The sequence below is a fragment of the Callorhinus ursinus genome, unplaced genomic scaffold (genome assembly GCF_003265705.2).
Source record: "Callorhinus ursinus isolate GAN/ISIS: 27379988/994484 unplaced genomic scaffold, GSC_fseal_2.0 scaffold1, whole genome shotgun sequence".
Classification (NCBI taxonomy): Eukaryota; Metazoa; Chordata; class Mammalia; order Carnivora; family Otariidae; genus Callorhinus; species Callorhinus ursinus.
In genome coordinates this window covers 32,829,508-32,843,660 of record NW_027397063.1, presented here as the reverse complement: position 1 = coordinate 32,843,660, position 14,153 = coordinate 32,829,508, and the positions used below count along the sequence as shown (strand labels likewise).

At 37.8% G+C, this 14,153-nt stretch overlaps 1 long non-coding RNA gene across 1 annotated transcript; it reads left to right on the top strand.

The window, feature by feature from the left end:
* Positions 1-5,100: 5,100 nt before the first annotated feature.
* LOC112821143 (uncharacterized) lies at positions 5,101-7,386 on the top strand. Its single transcript, XR_003207359.2, has 3 exons — positions 5,101-5,385; positions 5,974-6,063; positions 7,077-7,386. It is a non-coding gene; the product is annotated as an uncharacterized lncRNA (long non-coding RNA).
* Positions 7,387-14,153: the final 6,767 nt, after the last annotated feature.

Here is a 14,153-nt window from a genome sequence, read left to right as displayed (position 1 = left end):
ACCTTTTCCTATAAAGTATGGAAACTGCAAAATTCTAACTAAAACCCCTTAGAGTAACTTTTCTTGCAGCTAATATATGGTCTTTCTGATATGTCTGGCTAAGCCTTATAAAAAAAAAATTCCTTTTTTTTCAATTCTTTTCTGTGTGTATTATACAAAACTTAAGTCTCCAAACATTTAAAAATGTCCATCTAACTCAAAACAACAATGTTCTAACTGGTTCTGCATTCAGTTTTAAAAACAAAAAATCTTCAATGGTTTGTTTTGCCAAGGCTAAATTTCCATTCCATGCAATATTTAGTATGTATTTCATGGAAATTTTTTTCCAGGATTTATACTTCCTGAATATTTACACTTACCTAACTTGAATATACTTTAGAAAAGTTATCCATTATTCAAAAAAATTCAATTTGCTCTTCATTTTTTTAAACCTTTGTAAATTTTGTTGAGCAAAAATCCTACTCTATTGTCATTGTGAACAGCGACGTTTGTGAAGAGCATTGAGACATCACTATTTTTGCCAAGGCAGGTCTGATGGTAAGATAAGGGCAATATTCTGGTTGTGAATGTTAAGAGTTAAGAAAATCTGGGAGCTGTGTTTATGCACATTGCCCTAAGTCAAGTAGCCTTTGTTTAAAAAAATATGCAAATTGGGAGGGTTAGGGTTGTTCTGCAGAAAAGAGTTTCTAACAGCAGGGCGCCTGGGTGGCTCAGTTGGTTAAACCGCTGCCTTCAGCTCGGGTCATGATTCCAGGGTCCTGGAATTGAGCCCCACATCGGGCTCCCTGCTGATGCAGGAAGCCTGCTTCTCCCTCTGCCTGCCACTCCCCCTGCTTGTGCTCTCTCCCTCTCTCTATCTCTCTCTCTCTCGCTATCTCTGTGTGTCAAATAAATAAATAAAATCTTTTAAAAGAAAGAGTTTCTAACAGCAAAAAGAAACTTGAAGTTAAGAAGAAATTAAAATAGTAGAAAGAGCAGCAACACTAGTAGGTGAGATAATCAAATGCAAAAATAAACTGGGCTCTATGTCCAGGAAAACTGTTACAGGGAACTAGCCCTGTGTCCAGCAAGTACATGCTGAAGGTTCTCTTTCATACAGGGCTTAGGGTTTGTGTCATGTGCATGTTGCTGACACATGAAGCATGTTTTGTTTGGCCACTGAGGACAGGCAAAGTGAGCAGCAACCCTTCAAGCTAAATCTATCTCCCTGGTTTCCTGAGACTGACTTTTGGGTTTAGATTCCCTTTGGTTTTGAGTAAAAACAGTTTGTACTGTAGCAGAGTCTGATTTATTAAAATCATCATTGATTTTGTTTCTTTCTGCTTCTCCTGACTTTCCTCAAGAGTTGGACACTTTGTATGAACCTCAATTTCAGAAACACACACATACACACATGCACGCACACACTGAGACATGCTCCGTGAGAATAATTTCCATAATTGTCAATTGTTTCCATTGAGTTATAACCTCTTTTTTTTTACTTTTCATAATTATTTTTCTGTGAAAACGATTTATTTTATTTTATTATGTTATGTTAATCACCATACATTACATCATTAGTTTTTGATGTAGTGTTCCATGATTCATTGTTTGCATATAACACCCAGTGCTCCCTTCAGTACGTGCCCTCTTTAATACCCATCACCAGGCTAACCCATCCCCCCAACACCCTCCCCTCTAGAACCCTCTGTTTGTTTCTCAGAGTCCACAGTCTCTCATGGTTCGTGTCCCCCTCCGATTCCCCCCCTCCATTTTACCTTTCCTACTATCTTTTTCTTTTTTTAAACCATATAATGTATTATTTATTTCAGAGGTACAGGTCTGTATTCAACAGTCTTACACAATTCACAGCGCTCACCATAGCACATACCCTCCCCAATATCTATCACCCAGCCACCCCATCCCTCCCACCCCCCACCACTCCAGCAACCCTAACAAACTGAGTTATAACCTTTTGGAAGTTAGGTAATAAATTATATTAATCTCTGGATTCTTTACCTCCAGCATATAATTTGATATATGAGGGTCTCAGTGTGATGTTATCTTATTCGAAAGGCAAGCGACTTATGAGACTATTGAACAGTTGTTACTAAGACCTCACTCATAACCCATGCTAGAACTTTTGCCTCTGTTGGTGGTACTATCTCATTGTAACTGAACGCTTATAGCTTTCATCTGTCACATTTTCTTACATATGATGTTACATCATAATTAATCACTCAACTATGAGCTCCTCTTATACTGGGCAAGATTACATAAATTCACAATTGCATCTCATACAATGTATTGTGCAGAGATACATACAATAAATGTTTCACTTAATATTTCTTTAGAATGTATTTTTAATACTATGAATTTACTAGTAACTATGTGAGCTAAAATGACTAAACACTGTTCACTTAAGAAATGCCATATTCACAGGGCACCTGGGTGGCTCAGTCATTAAGCATTTGCCTTCGGCTCTGGTCATGATCCCAGGGTCCTGGGATCGAGCCCCGCATCAGGCACCCTGCTCGGCGGGAAGCCTGCTTCTCCCTCTCCCACTCCCCGTGCTTGTGTTCCTTCTCTTGCTGTGTTTCTCTCTGTCAAATAAATAAATAAAATCTTAAAAAAAAAAAGAAATGCCATATTCTCTTGCACATAACAGACATTCAACAACTATTTGTTGAATAAAAGGATAACATAAATTTGTTGGTCTAGCAGAGCATTGAAATATTTATAGTTTAAAGTGGAGCAAGTTGACCATGAAAGCAGAAGTTAATTACACAGCTCATCCCCTGTAAACTTTCTCCATGTATAGTCAGGAAGGGTCAGTTCCAGGCACAGTTCCCTGACATTAACATTTTCTTGTCAAGAATTACACACTAGCTTCTCAAGCTCCAGGAGAAATATATAAAGCTTTCTCAGTGATTGCCTTAGAGATATTTTTCCCTGTTTTACATGGAGGCAGAGGGAAAGTGCCTCCTGCTCTGTGCATGCCCTTGACTTGAGAAGAATCCTCAGTTTTCTTATCTGTTCAACTTCATTCTGGAGTTGAAGCAGCTATAATGGAGCTTGTTACAATGCCCTGCAAGGATGGGTTGGCTCCTCATTCTAAACTGCCTCTCAAAATTTTGGCATTTTGGGGTGTCTATGAAACTGGAAATTTAAGAAAACATGAGCCATAATGAATTCACTTGTGTAATTCACTTGTAGAAGGCTGAGTAGCACTTAGTGGCTTTTCTTTTGGCATAATTTCTAAGGCCGATGGGCTGCTAATCTCTTGATTTCCACCTTCTCATCAACTCTGATATCAATCTTACCATTAACCTAAGAAGGCTTGCCTTTGAAATGTGACAGGTTACTATAGGACCGACTAATGCCTTGTACAAATAGTCCTTATATAGTACCAGAGTCAATCTGGCAAAGATTAAAAATCTTTGTCATTAAAGATTTGAAGATAAAGATTTAATGAGTGTAGTATATAAGCCAAGGGACACGCAGATGGGAACTCCTATTGCATTGGGTGGCCTGAGATCATTTTTTTTTTTTTTAATAGGAATGTGTGTCAACACAATCTTCAGTTTAAGCTTATAAAGAAAGCGTTCAGGACACATGGAATAGCAAAAAAAATGTTAGAAAAGGAAATATAACCTGAGATGGTTTCCAGAAATGTGTGAACAGCCAAGAAAGGACAGAACCACAGCAGCAAAATAAATAAATAAATAAAACAAAACCCTAATGTAATAGTTAAAATCCAGTGTAAACCACAATAAATACACTGCTACCCAGATTTCAGTTAAGCAATGCTGCCCTTTGATATTTAGATAAAATTAGCTCGAGCCTTTAGCCCAAGTCCTGTGGGAAGTCCTGCCCCAGTACAGCCAGAGATTAAAATTCTCGTGGTCATTTTTGACAGTCATTTTTACTTCTGTGAAACTCAGCTTCTTCCACAAAGCTTTGTCTTTGAATTCCTCTTCATTGAAAATTTAGGAAGATCAAGATAGTTTTTAACTCAGCAAGGCATACTGCTTAAAATTGACCTTAGATATTCCTGTTAGAGCCAATGACTGCTCAATGATCACTTTCTGCACTTTGCTTCAGCCTCCCGACATAAGTTCTCTCTTCTCTTTCTTCCCTCTGTAAGCTTAACCATCCACCCACCCCCTTCTCCGCTGCCCCAAGATATCCGCATTTTAATCCCTGGAACCTGTGAATGTCACCTTATGTGTGGTCAAAAAAAAGATGTGTGACTAAGGGTCTCGAAATAAGATAAGTATTCTGTCTGGTGGGTCCTAAAAACAATCACATGTATCCTCCAAAGAAGGAGGCAGAGGAATTTTACAGACAGACACACAGAAGAGAAGGTGATGGGCAGATGGAGCAGAGAGAGATTTGAAGATGCTGACCTCAAAGACTGTAGTGATGCAGCTAGAAGCCAAGGAATCAGAAGCCTGCTACCATCAGAAGCAGGAAGAAGTAGGGTGCCTGGTGACTTAGTCGGTTAAGCATCCAACTCTTGATCTCAGCTCAGGGTCGTGAGTTCAAGCCCTGCGGTGGGCTCCATGCTGAGTGTGGAGCCTACTTCATAAAAGAAAACAAAAGAGAAGAAGCTGGAAGAGGGAAAGCACGGATTCTCCTATTGTCCCCTAGAGCAAGTAGTGCAGCCTTGTCAACACAGTGATTTCAGCACAGTGACATCAGTTTTGGATTTCTGGCTTCTGGAATTGTGAGGGAATCAGTTTCTGTTGCTTTATGCCACCAAATGTGTGGTAATTTCTTGCAGCTGCCACAGGAAATGACTCCTGCTCACTCTTCTCTTCCCTCCATCACGCGTCTGTTCATCTCTGCCTTTTACCCCTACCGTCTTGTGGCTCCCCGTGCAGAGCAGTCAGCTGCCCCCTGGAAAACCCTGGCTTTCAGGCTATCCGCCTTGGCCAAACTACATAAGAAGCAGGGGGCAAGGCAGGATGGTCGGCCCCCTGACAGTTGTATAAGAATGTGGCCAATGCTTCCAATAACCGTTTTCTGAACGTTAAGCTACATTGCACTTCTGAATTAGAGTTTTCGCTCGTAAGCAGCCCCACTCTCGTATTGAATTCTGGGTAAAGTGGTGGCGGAGGGAGGCTAAGGCAAATGAGGTTGTGCTTTCAGTTACAGCACATATAGGGATTGGGAATCGGGGTAACAACTCCCTACGAACATGTAAATAAACTTTGAAAAATACTTTGAAGGAATTGGCAGAACAACTACACCTGAGACTTGGAAAGCAAAAGTCAAAAGCAGAGGAGACAAACATTCACGCCATTTACCAGAGACGCGAAGCTGATTCTGTGAACTTCACAATTCCTCCATCAGAGGAGAGATGGAATGAAATCTATACTATCACCACACCATAGCTTGAGAGTAGGTATAATGTTCAGTAATTGGTTGAATTATTTGTATATTTTGGTAACAACATATTGTGGGGTTTCTCAGAGTGTAATTCTCAGAAGCATCAGAGGCACTTGTTAAACATTCAGCCATCGCCTAGACCTGAGTCACACTCTGACAGAGAGAAGTGACAATTTGTCTTTATAACAAGCTAAATTTGAGAAACACTAATCTTCAGAGGGTCACTAAAATATTCCCGTTTGTTGCATATCTCAGTTTAAAAATCCTGATATCTACCCTAGGGGAGACCTAATTGCAATGGATTGTTATTTCTCTCTACAGAGAATAAATACCATTTGAGATAGATACCTCTGATTTAATCTGCCTAGATTCCTATCCATGTAGTAGAGAAAAAGAAATTTGAGATTATTTTTTAAGACATCATAAGAGGCAACTAAAAATCATTTGTATAAGAGGCAACTAAAAATCATTTGTATAGAGCTGAACTGTCTAAATCTAAGCTGCTGAAAGTACCAGTGGGGTCAGATCTAAAAGAATTGAGAAGGTATATATTCCAAAAGGCTTCTGCTCTTGATTTTTTTTTTTTTTTTTTCCTTTCAGAAGGCTCAGACTGAAGATCACTGCTTTTAGTTCTCTGGATGATTCTGAAACTCCCGAGGGTATAGAGTAAGACAGACAGTAGTCTCCAAGGTAACTAGGTCTGGAAGCTCACAGGGAGCAAAGAAGCATAGATTGTTACTTCTGAGTTGATGGGTTGTTTTGCAGACCAAAATTGCATAACATAACCCAGTATTTCCAACTCAAGGAAAAAAAATAGGTATCTTTGTATCATTCAGTATAATTATTTTTTCCTGATTCAAGTAAGTTTAAAAGGACAAATTGTTGGTTAATTTCATCTTCCTGAATAGGGTATTTTCTTTAAGGATGACCTGTTAAATGATGGTAAAAAACAAAAGCACCCAGGGTTTATTTTCAAGCTCATCATATAAAACAGATTTGTTTTTATTGTTACGTGAAAAATTTTTTATGTGGCATATGTACTTAGAATTTTAATGTGTTTACTAATTTTCACAGTAATCTGAAACCAATGCACAAGTAAATAATATTTATTAACTGGTAAATGGTACTTCTGTAACTGTGCATATTTTGCAAACTGCTCTATTTGCAGAAGAATGGGCTTTCATATCACTAGGAATCATCATAAAAAAGATCTCTTTCATTACTGTTTCCAAGGAGTAACAATTATTTTAAACTGAGGGGATTCATTAACTTTCAAAATATAAACAAATTGTCTTCTTGTCCCCTTGGCAGGAGGACATCAATGGTTTACAAAAGCTTGAGTGTCTCCTTACCTAAGGAACTACTAACTCTTATTTCACTGGGTTTTTATTACACTGGAGAATAAATCATGCACTAATGGCATGTTTTTATGGCAACTTTCTTGTCAGAGAAGGCTTGTTTTGTTTATCATGAGATGTTCAGGAAATTAACACTCTGCCGTTCTGAAAGGATCCTCAGACAGCCCAGATTGAAGAACAGATTGCTTCTGCAATTCCTTCATTCTTTTGTCACACCTTAATAATTATGCACAATAAGTACCAAAATGCCTCCTATTGTGCACTGCTTATGATCACAGTAGCACAGAGGAAGCCTATGTGAACACAATGGATCAGTAGTATTAACTAGATCCCATCTTTTATCAGGTTCTCTGTGTGAGTAGATGAATTGAAATGAAAGAGCAACACTTGAAAGGAGTACTTGAAGAAAATGTTCCCGACTTGATATTGGAAAGAAGAAAATTGTGATGCCTCATAACTGGAGACATTATATATATTTCCATTATATAAACATAGACAAATGACCTGCAATAAGCTCTAAGTTGAAAGAGAGTACACAAAATTTGTTTTCTTCCTTTACCTTAAAATCATAATAAAACATTTAAAAAATAATAATTTGCTGGCGCCAAAATAAAAAGATAAAAAAAGTCAAAGGTAGTGAGTTGATATTTCAGTAAGTTTCTCCCATGGATAAATGAATGTGACTCTGTCAAGAAATAATAAAATAATTAATTGGTTTAAAAAATATCAGAATCTTCCTTTTATACAATTTATGTTTAATGTTAGAAAATAAAAGCAGATAATCTTGGATTTTATTAATAGTTATTCTGATAACACTTATTTATTGAAGTGTCCCATGGCATTTTTGTGCCTATTTTGTAGCCATTTCTTGCTTAGTTATACCTTGGTTTCTGACAGTAACTACCGATTAAAATAGTGTGTAGGATATTGGGTTTTTCACCATCATAGTAGTAACACAAAACTAACTACACACTGCTGAGATAATTATTCAGAGGATTAGGTATGCCAAGTTTCCCTTTAAAAAATTAAAATCATTTTTAGTTTGACAATGTATTCAGTTAGCACTTTTTTTTTTTTTCTTTAAATGAATTCAGTGCCTCGTAAAAGTGCTGGATTGACAGACTTTTGGAGAGGAGGCTTTTGTTTATCCTTCAAATGAGGACAGCCTGGGCAGCAGCAGGGGAAGCTTCCACTTTTAGGCAGGTGGAACACTCAAAAAAGAAAATTCACACTCCTGTCAATACCATTTAAAGTTCTCACTTACACCAGTTTCACATGAGATAAATCATTTTGTGGTTGTGACTCACATCCTACCCCCCTTCCCATGCTTAACTGAAGCTTTCCAGCCAATTCTGGAGTTAATATGAATCTGCCCATGTCACTGGCTCAGGGTGAGCGCCTGCAAAACTAATACCACCATTTCTAAACTCTGAGAACCCATCATTTTTTTTTTTTTTTTAATCTGTGAAATCCATCCTTAGTCTGACTGGATGGAGTAAAATAAACTGGATCTAGGAGGATCAATAGGAATCTGTCTTGTTTCACGTATGTGGACATCATAAATATTTGTTTAATTCAATGAAAATATTTAGCTTTAAACTTAAAGACTCTTTTCAGTTGAAATTCCCCTGTTTGAGGTAGGGACCACTTCCTTCTAGTGTTAGCTTTGGCCTCACTCGGACAAAACCACAGGGCTACATGCAGGACCTCCCTGAGATTCTGATGTGGAGATTTTTTTTTAAATTAAAATGCTAACTAATGCTAAATGTTTTGTCATATCATCTGCTTATAAATTATTATTGGTAAAAATTCTGAAGTATATTAATTAAATTATTAACTTTGGTAACAGATTTTTGGGTATTTCAGATGCTTAAGCTCTGAAAATATGCCATGTAAATTTTCATGTGGGAGAAATTATTTTTTCAATTATAAAAATGTACGAATGCAAAATCTGGTGAAAATATATACTGAAAATAGTTTTGATAATAGCTGTCTATATTAAAATCTGTTAGTAAGGTAATATAAAAGTCTTTTAGTAACATTAATTTCTGCAGACAACAGGCAGTATGTTAAGTGTAGATAAGTATATGTAATGTGGATTCATTTTCCAGAAAGAAAATACCATAAGGCTATTTCCATTCTTAATATGAATGGGTATGGCATGTGATCTGTTCTAGGCTTTGAAGAAGAAATATTGATTTGGCCAAATGACACTCTATAGACTACAGGTATATCTTGAAGTTATAATGAGTTCAATTCCAGACTGCCACAATAAAATAAATATGGCAATAAAGTGAGTCAAACAAATATTTTGGTTTCCCAATGCATATAGAAATTATGTTTCCACTATACTGTAGTCTAATGTGCAATAGCAGTATGTCCAAAAAATGAGGTATATAACTTCACTAAAAAATACTTTATTTCTAAAAATTGCTATCATCTGAGCTTTCAGTGAGTCATAATCTATGCTGGTGGAGGGTCTTGCTTCGAAGTTGATGGCTGCTGACTGATCAGGGTTGTGGTTGCTGAAGGTGGAGGTGGCTGTGGCAATTTCTTAAAATAAGACAGTGAAATTTGCCACATCGTTGGACTCTTCCTATCACCAATGATTTCTCTGAAGCATACAATGCTGTTAAATAGCATTTTATCCTAGTAGAACTTCTTTCAAAATTGGCATCAATCTCCTCAAACCCTGTCACTGTGCTGTCAACCAGGTTTATGTAATAGTTTAAATCCTCTGTTGTCATTACAAAAGTCTTCACAGCATCTTCACCAGGAGTAGATTTCATCTCAAGAAACCACTTTCTTGCTCATCCATAAGAAGCAACTCATCCATTAAAGTTTTATCATGAGATTGCAGCAATTCAGTCTCATCTTCAGGCTCCATTTCTAATTCTAGTTCTTCCGCTATTTCTACCACATCTACAGTTACTTCCTCCACTGAAGTCCTGAACCCCTCAAAGTCATCCATGAAAGTTGGAAACAACTTATTCCAAATTCCTGTTCACATTGACATTTTGACCTTCTCCCATGAATCAAGAATGTTCATAATGGCATTGAGAACCTCCAAAAGGTTTTCAATTGACTTGCCCAGATCCACAAGAGGAATCACTATCTATGGCAGCTGTCGTCTTACAAAATGTATTTCTTAAATGATAAGACCTGAATGTTGAAATGACTCCTTGATCCACGGGCTGCAGAACAGTTGTCATTTTGGCAGGCATGAAAACAACATTCATCTCATTGCACATCTCCATCAGGGGTTCTTGGGTGACCAGGTCTATTGTCAATAAACAGCAATATTTTCAAAGGAATCTTTTTTTTCTGAGCAGTAGATCTCAAGATGGGCTTAAAATATTCAGTAAACCATGTTGTAAGCAGAAGTGCTATTATCCAGGCTCTATTATTTCATTTACAGTGCAGAGGCAGAGTAGATTTAGCATAATCTGGGAAGGCCCTAGAACTTGTGGAATGCTGAATGAGCCTTGGCTTCAGTTGAAAGTCACCAGCTGCATTAACCCCTAGCAAGAAAGTCAGTCAGTCTGTCTTTTGAAGCTTGAAGCTAGGCATTGACTTCTCTCTAGCTATGAAGTCCTAGATGCTACCTTCTTCCAATAGAAGGCAGTTTCACCTACATGGAAAATCTGTTGTTTAGTGTGGCCACCTTCATCAATTATCTGACCTAGATCTTCTGGATAACTTGCTGCAGCTTCTACATCAGCTTTGGCTGCTTTTATGTTGTGGAGATGCCTTCTTTCCTTAAACCTCACGAACCAACCTCTACTAGCTTTAGACCTTTCCTCTGTAGCTTCCTCACCTCTCAGCCTTCACAGAATTAAAGACGGTTAGGGCCTTGCTCTGGATAAGATTTAGTTTAAGGGAATGTTGTGGCTGATTTGATCTTTCATCCAGACCACTAAAACTTTCTCCGTCTCAGCAATAAGGCTGTTACACTTTCTTATCATTTGTGTGTGTGTTCACTGGAGAAGCACTTTCAATTTCCTTCAAAACTTTTTCTTTTGAATTCACAACTTGACTAAACGTTTGGCATAAAAGTTCTAGCTTTTGGCCTATTTCAGCTTTCAACATACTTTCCTCACTAAGCTTAATCATTTCTGGTTTTTGATTTAAAAGTGAGAGATGTGAGAATTTTCCTTTAACTTTAACACTCAGAGGCTATTGTAGGGTTGTTGACTCACCTAATTTTAATATTGTTGTGGCCCAAGAATGGGGAGACCTGGGGAGAGGGGAAGAGAGGAGGGAGCAACCAGTCATAGAGCAGTCAGAAAACACAACATTTATCGGTTAAGGTGGCTGTCTTACATGGATGCAGTTGTGGTGAGCCAAAACAATTACAATGGTAACATCAGAGATCACTGATCACAGATCACCATAACAAATATAATAATAATAGAAAAGTTTGAAGTACTGCTAGAATGTGACACAGAGACACAAAGTGAGCAAATGCTGTGGGGAAAAAAAATGGCACCAATGAACCTGCTTTGATGCAGGGTTGCCTCAAACCTTCAATTTGTAAAAAAAAAAAAAAAAAAAAAAAAAAAAAAAAAAACACCCAAAAACCCCCACCAAAAACCAAAAAAACAGACCATAATATCTGCAAAGCACAATAGATCAAAGTGCAATAAAAAGGTAATTGCCTGTACTCTTCAGGATTTGAGAGTAATCAGCCATAACATCTATGATCATATAGGTCTTAGATATTGATTTGGATGTCTTAATTTATTATTTGTTAGGCCATTCTTTCTTCCATCACTGATATGTATTATCTGCCTAAGTAGTATAGACTTACAGGTAAATGAGGCCTTTTTTCTGACTCTAAGCATTATCACAAACATATGCACCAAGTCTGTAACAAGGGCTATTAACTAAATGAAGAACCCTGGGCTTGAAAACTGCCCTATTATTTTATATACATAAAAATGTAAAAAGCATTACTTTGGATTACCTAAATGGTCCATCAGGAGCATGATTATTTATAATAATGGTACCAAGATATATTTTATAAAAAAAAGTCTTTCTTTCTTAAGGATGAGTGGTGGCTGTCATTTTTAATTTTCAACCACAACACCAATCATTCTATCTATGTTTGAGGAATTCTTCCTTAAGGGGACCTTCCTTATCTCCCATTTGAGATGCCGAAAATGACTTGTTCACTCTCCAACCCTCACTCGTAGCTAAGGAATTGGCAGACTTTCTCACTCAGGCTCTGTCAAGCATATAAAGCTGCCACAACTTTGGAAGCTAGTGAGATATAGAAGCAGGAATCAGAATAAGCTTTTCTTCTGGTGAGACTAGTGTCAGGAGTGGCAGCCATGGCAAGTTTTTCGGAATCAGCAGCATCAGGGTTCTAATATTGCTATTCAGTGTCTAGCAGATGTGGAAATAGTGGTCTGTGCTGTGGTCTGTGCCTAGAGAAAGCAGCATGGAGAAATGTATTTTCAACTTGAACCAATTTAAAGGGATGCACTTTTGTAAGTAACACTTCTTTCGGGCGCCTGGGTGGCTCAGTTGGTTAAGTGACTGCCTTCGGCTCAGGTCATGATCCTGGAGTCCCGGGATCGAGTCCCACATCGGGCTCCCTGCTCGGCAGGGAGTCTGCTTCTCCCTCTGACCCTCTTCCCTCTCGTGCTCTCTATCTCTCATTCTCTCTCTCTCTCAAATAAATAAATAAAATCTTAAAAAAAAGTAACACTTCTTTCTTAAAGAAGAAACAAAACAAAACAAATAAACAAAAAAACCCAAAAAACAAAACAAGGCACCTGTGTGGCTCAGTTTGTTGAGCATCCAACTCTTGATTTCAGCTCAGGTCATGATCTCAGGGTCTTGAGATCAAGCCCCACATCAGGCTCTGTGCTGGGTATGGGCATGGAGACTTCCCGGGATTCTCTCTCTCCCTCTCCCTCTGCCCACCACCTACCCCCTGCTTGTGGTCCTGCTCTCCCCAATAAAAAAAAAAAAAAAAAGAAAAAAGAAAGAAAGAAAAGAAAAGAAAAGAAAGAAAGAGAAGGGAAAAAAAAGCATCTTTTACTATGTGAAAAATTCTCTCACTAAAAGGAATCATTAACAGAGTGAAAAGGAGAGAAAATATATGTAAATCATATATTTAACAAGGGGTTAATATCCAGAATATATAAGGAACTCCTATAACTAGCAACAACAAAAGAAATAACCCAATTTTTTAAATGAGATAATAACTTGAATAGACAGTTCTCCAAAGAAGACATACAAATGGCCAACAAACACATGAGAAGATGCTCACCGTCACTAGTCATTAGGGAAATGCAATTCAAAAATGCAATGAGATACCACCTCATACTCATCAGGATGGCCACGATCAAAAGAACATAAAACAAGTCATCACAGGGGCGCCTGGGTGGCTCAGATGGTTAAGCGTCTGCCTTCGGCTCAGGTCATGATCCCAGGGTCCTGGGATGGAGTCCCGCATCGGGCTCCCTGCTCCGCGGGAAGCCTGCTTCTCCCTCTTCCTCTGCCTCTCTCTCTCTCTCTCTCTCTCTGACTCTCATGAATAAATAAATAAAACATTTAAAAAAAAAAAAAACAAGTCCTCACAAAGATGTGGAGAAATCGGAATTCTTGGGCCCTGTTGGTGGGAATGTAAAGTGGTACAGTTGCTATAGAAAACAGCAGGCAAGTTTTTTTTTTTAAAAAATTAAAAATAGAATTACCATATGATCTAGCAATCCCCCTTCTGGATATATATCCAAAATAATTCAAAGAAGGATCTTGAAGAGATACTTGTAAACCCATGTTCATTGCAGCATTTTTTATAATTGTCAAGGGGTAGAGGTAACCCAAATATCCATCACTGGTGAACGGACAAAGAAAATGTGATATATACATACAACAGATATTATTCAGCCTTTAAAAAAAAAGGAGATCCCGTGACATGCTACAACGTGGATGAACCTCAAGGACATTATATAAGGTGAAATAAGCCAGTCACACAAGGACAAAAACTGTATGAGTCCACACACATTAAGTATCTAACATAGTCAAAATCATAAAAACAGAAGATATAAGGTGGTTGCCAAGGGCTGGGTGAGAGAGGGGGAATTTGTGTTTAATGAGTATAGAGTTTCAGTTCTGCAGGATGAAAAAAATTCTAGAGCTCTGTTATACAACTGTGTTAATATACTTAGTGAATTCTATGCTTAAAAATGTTTAAAATGGTCAATTTAATGTTAGGTGTGGGTAATCACAATTAAAATTAAATTTTAAATTAAAATATTTTTTAAAAAGTTTTTCTGTCATTTCTGTATTCCAGGATTCATCCTCAGATGTAGATCCCGACTCTTCATCTTATTTAGTTTACCTCGTCAGCTCTGATTATGACTAGTTGTCTGCCCCTAAAACTTTTCTCTCTTCTTAGATGTGGCCACT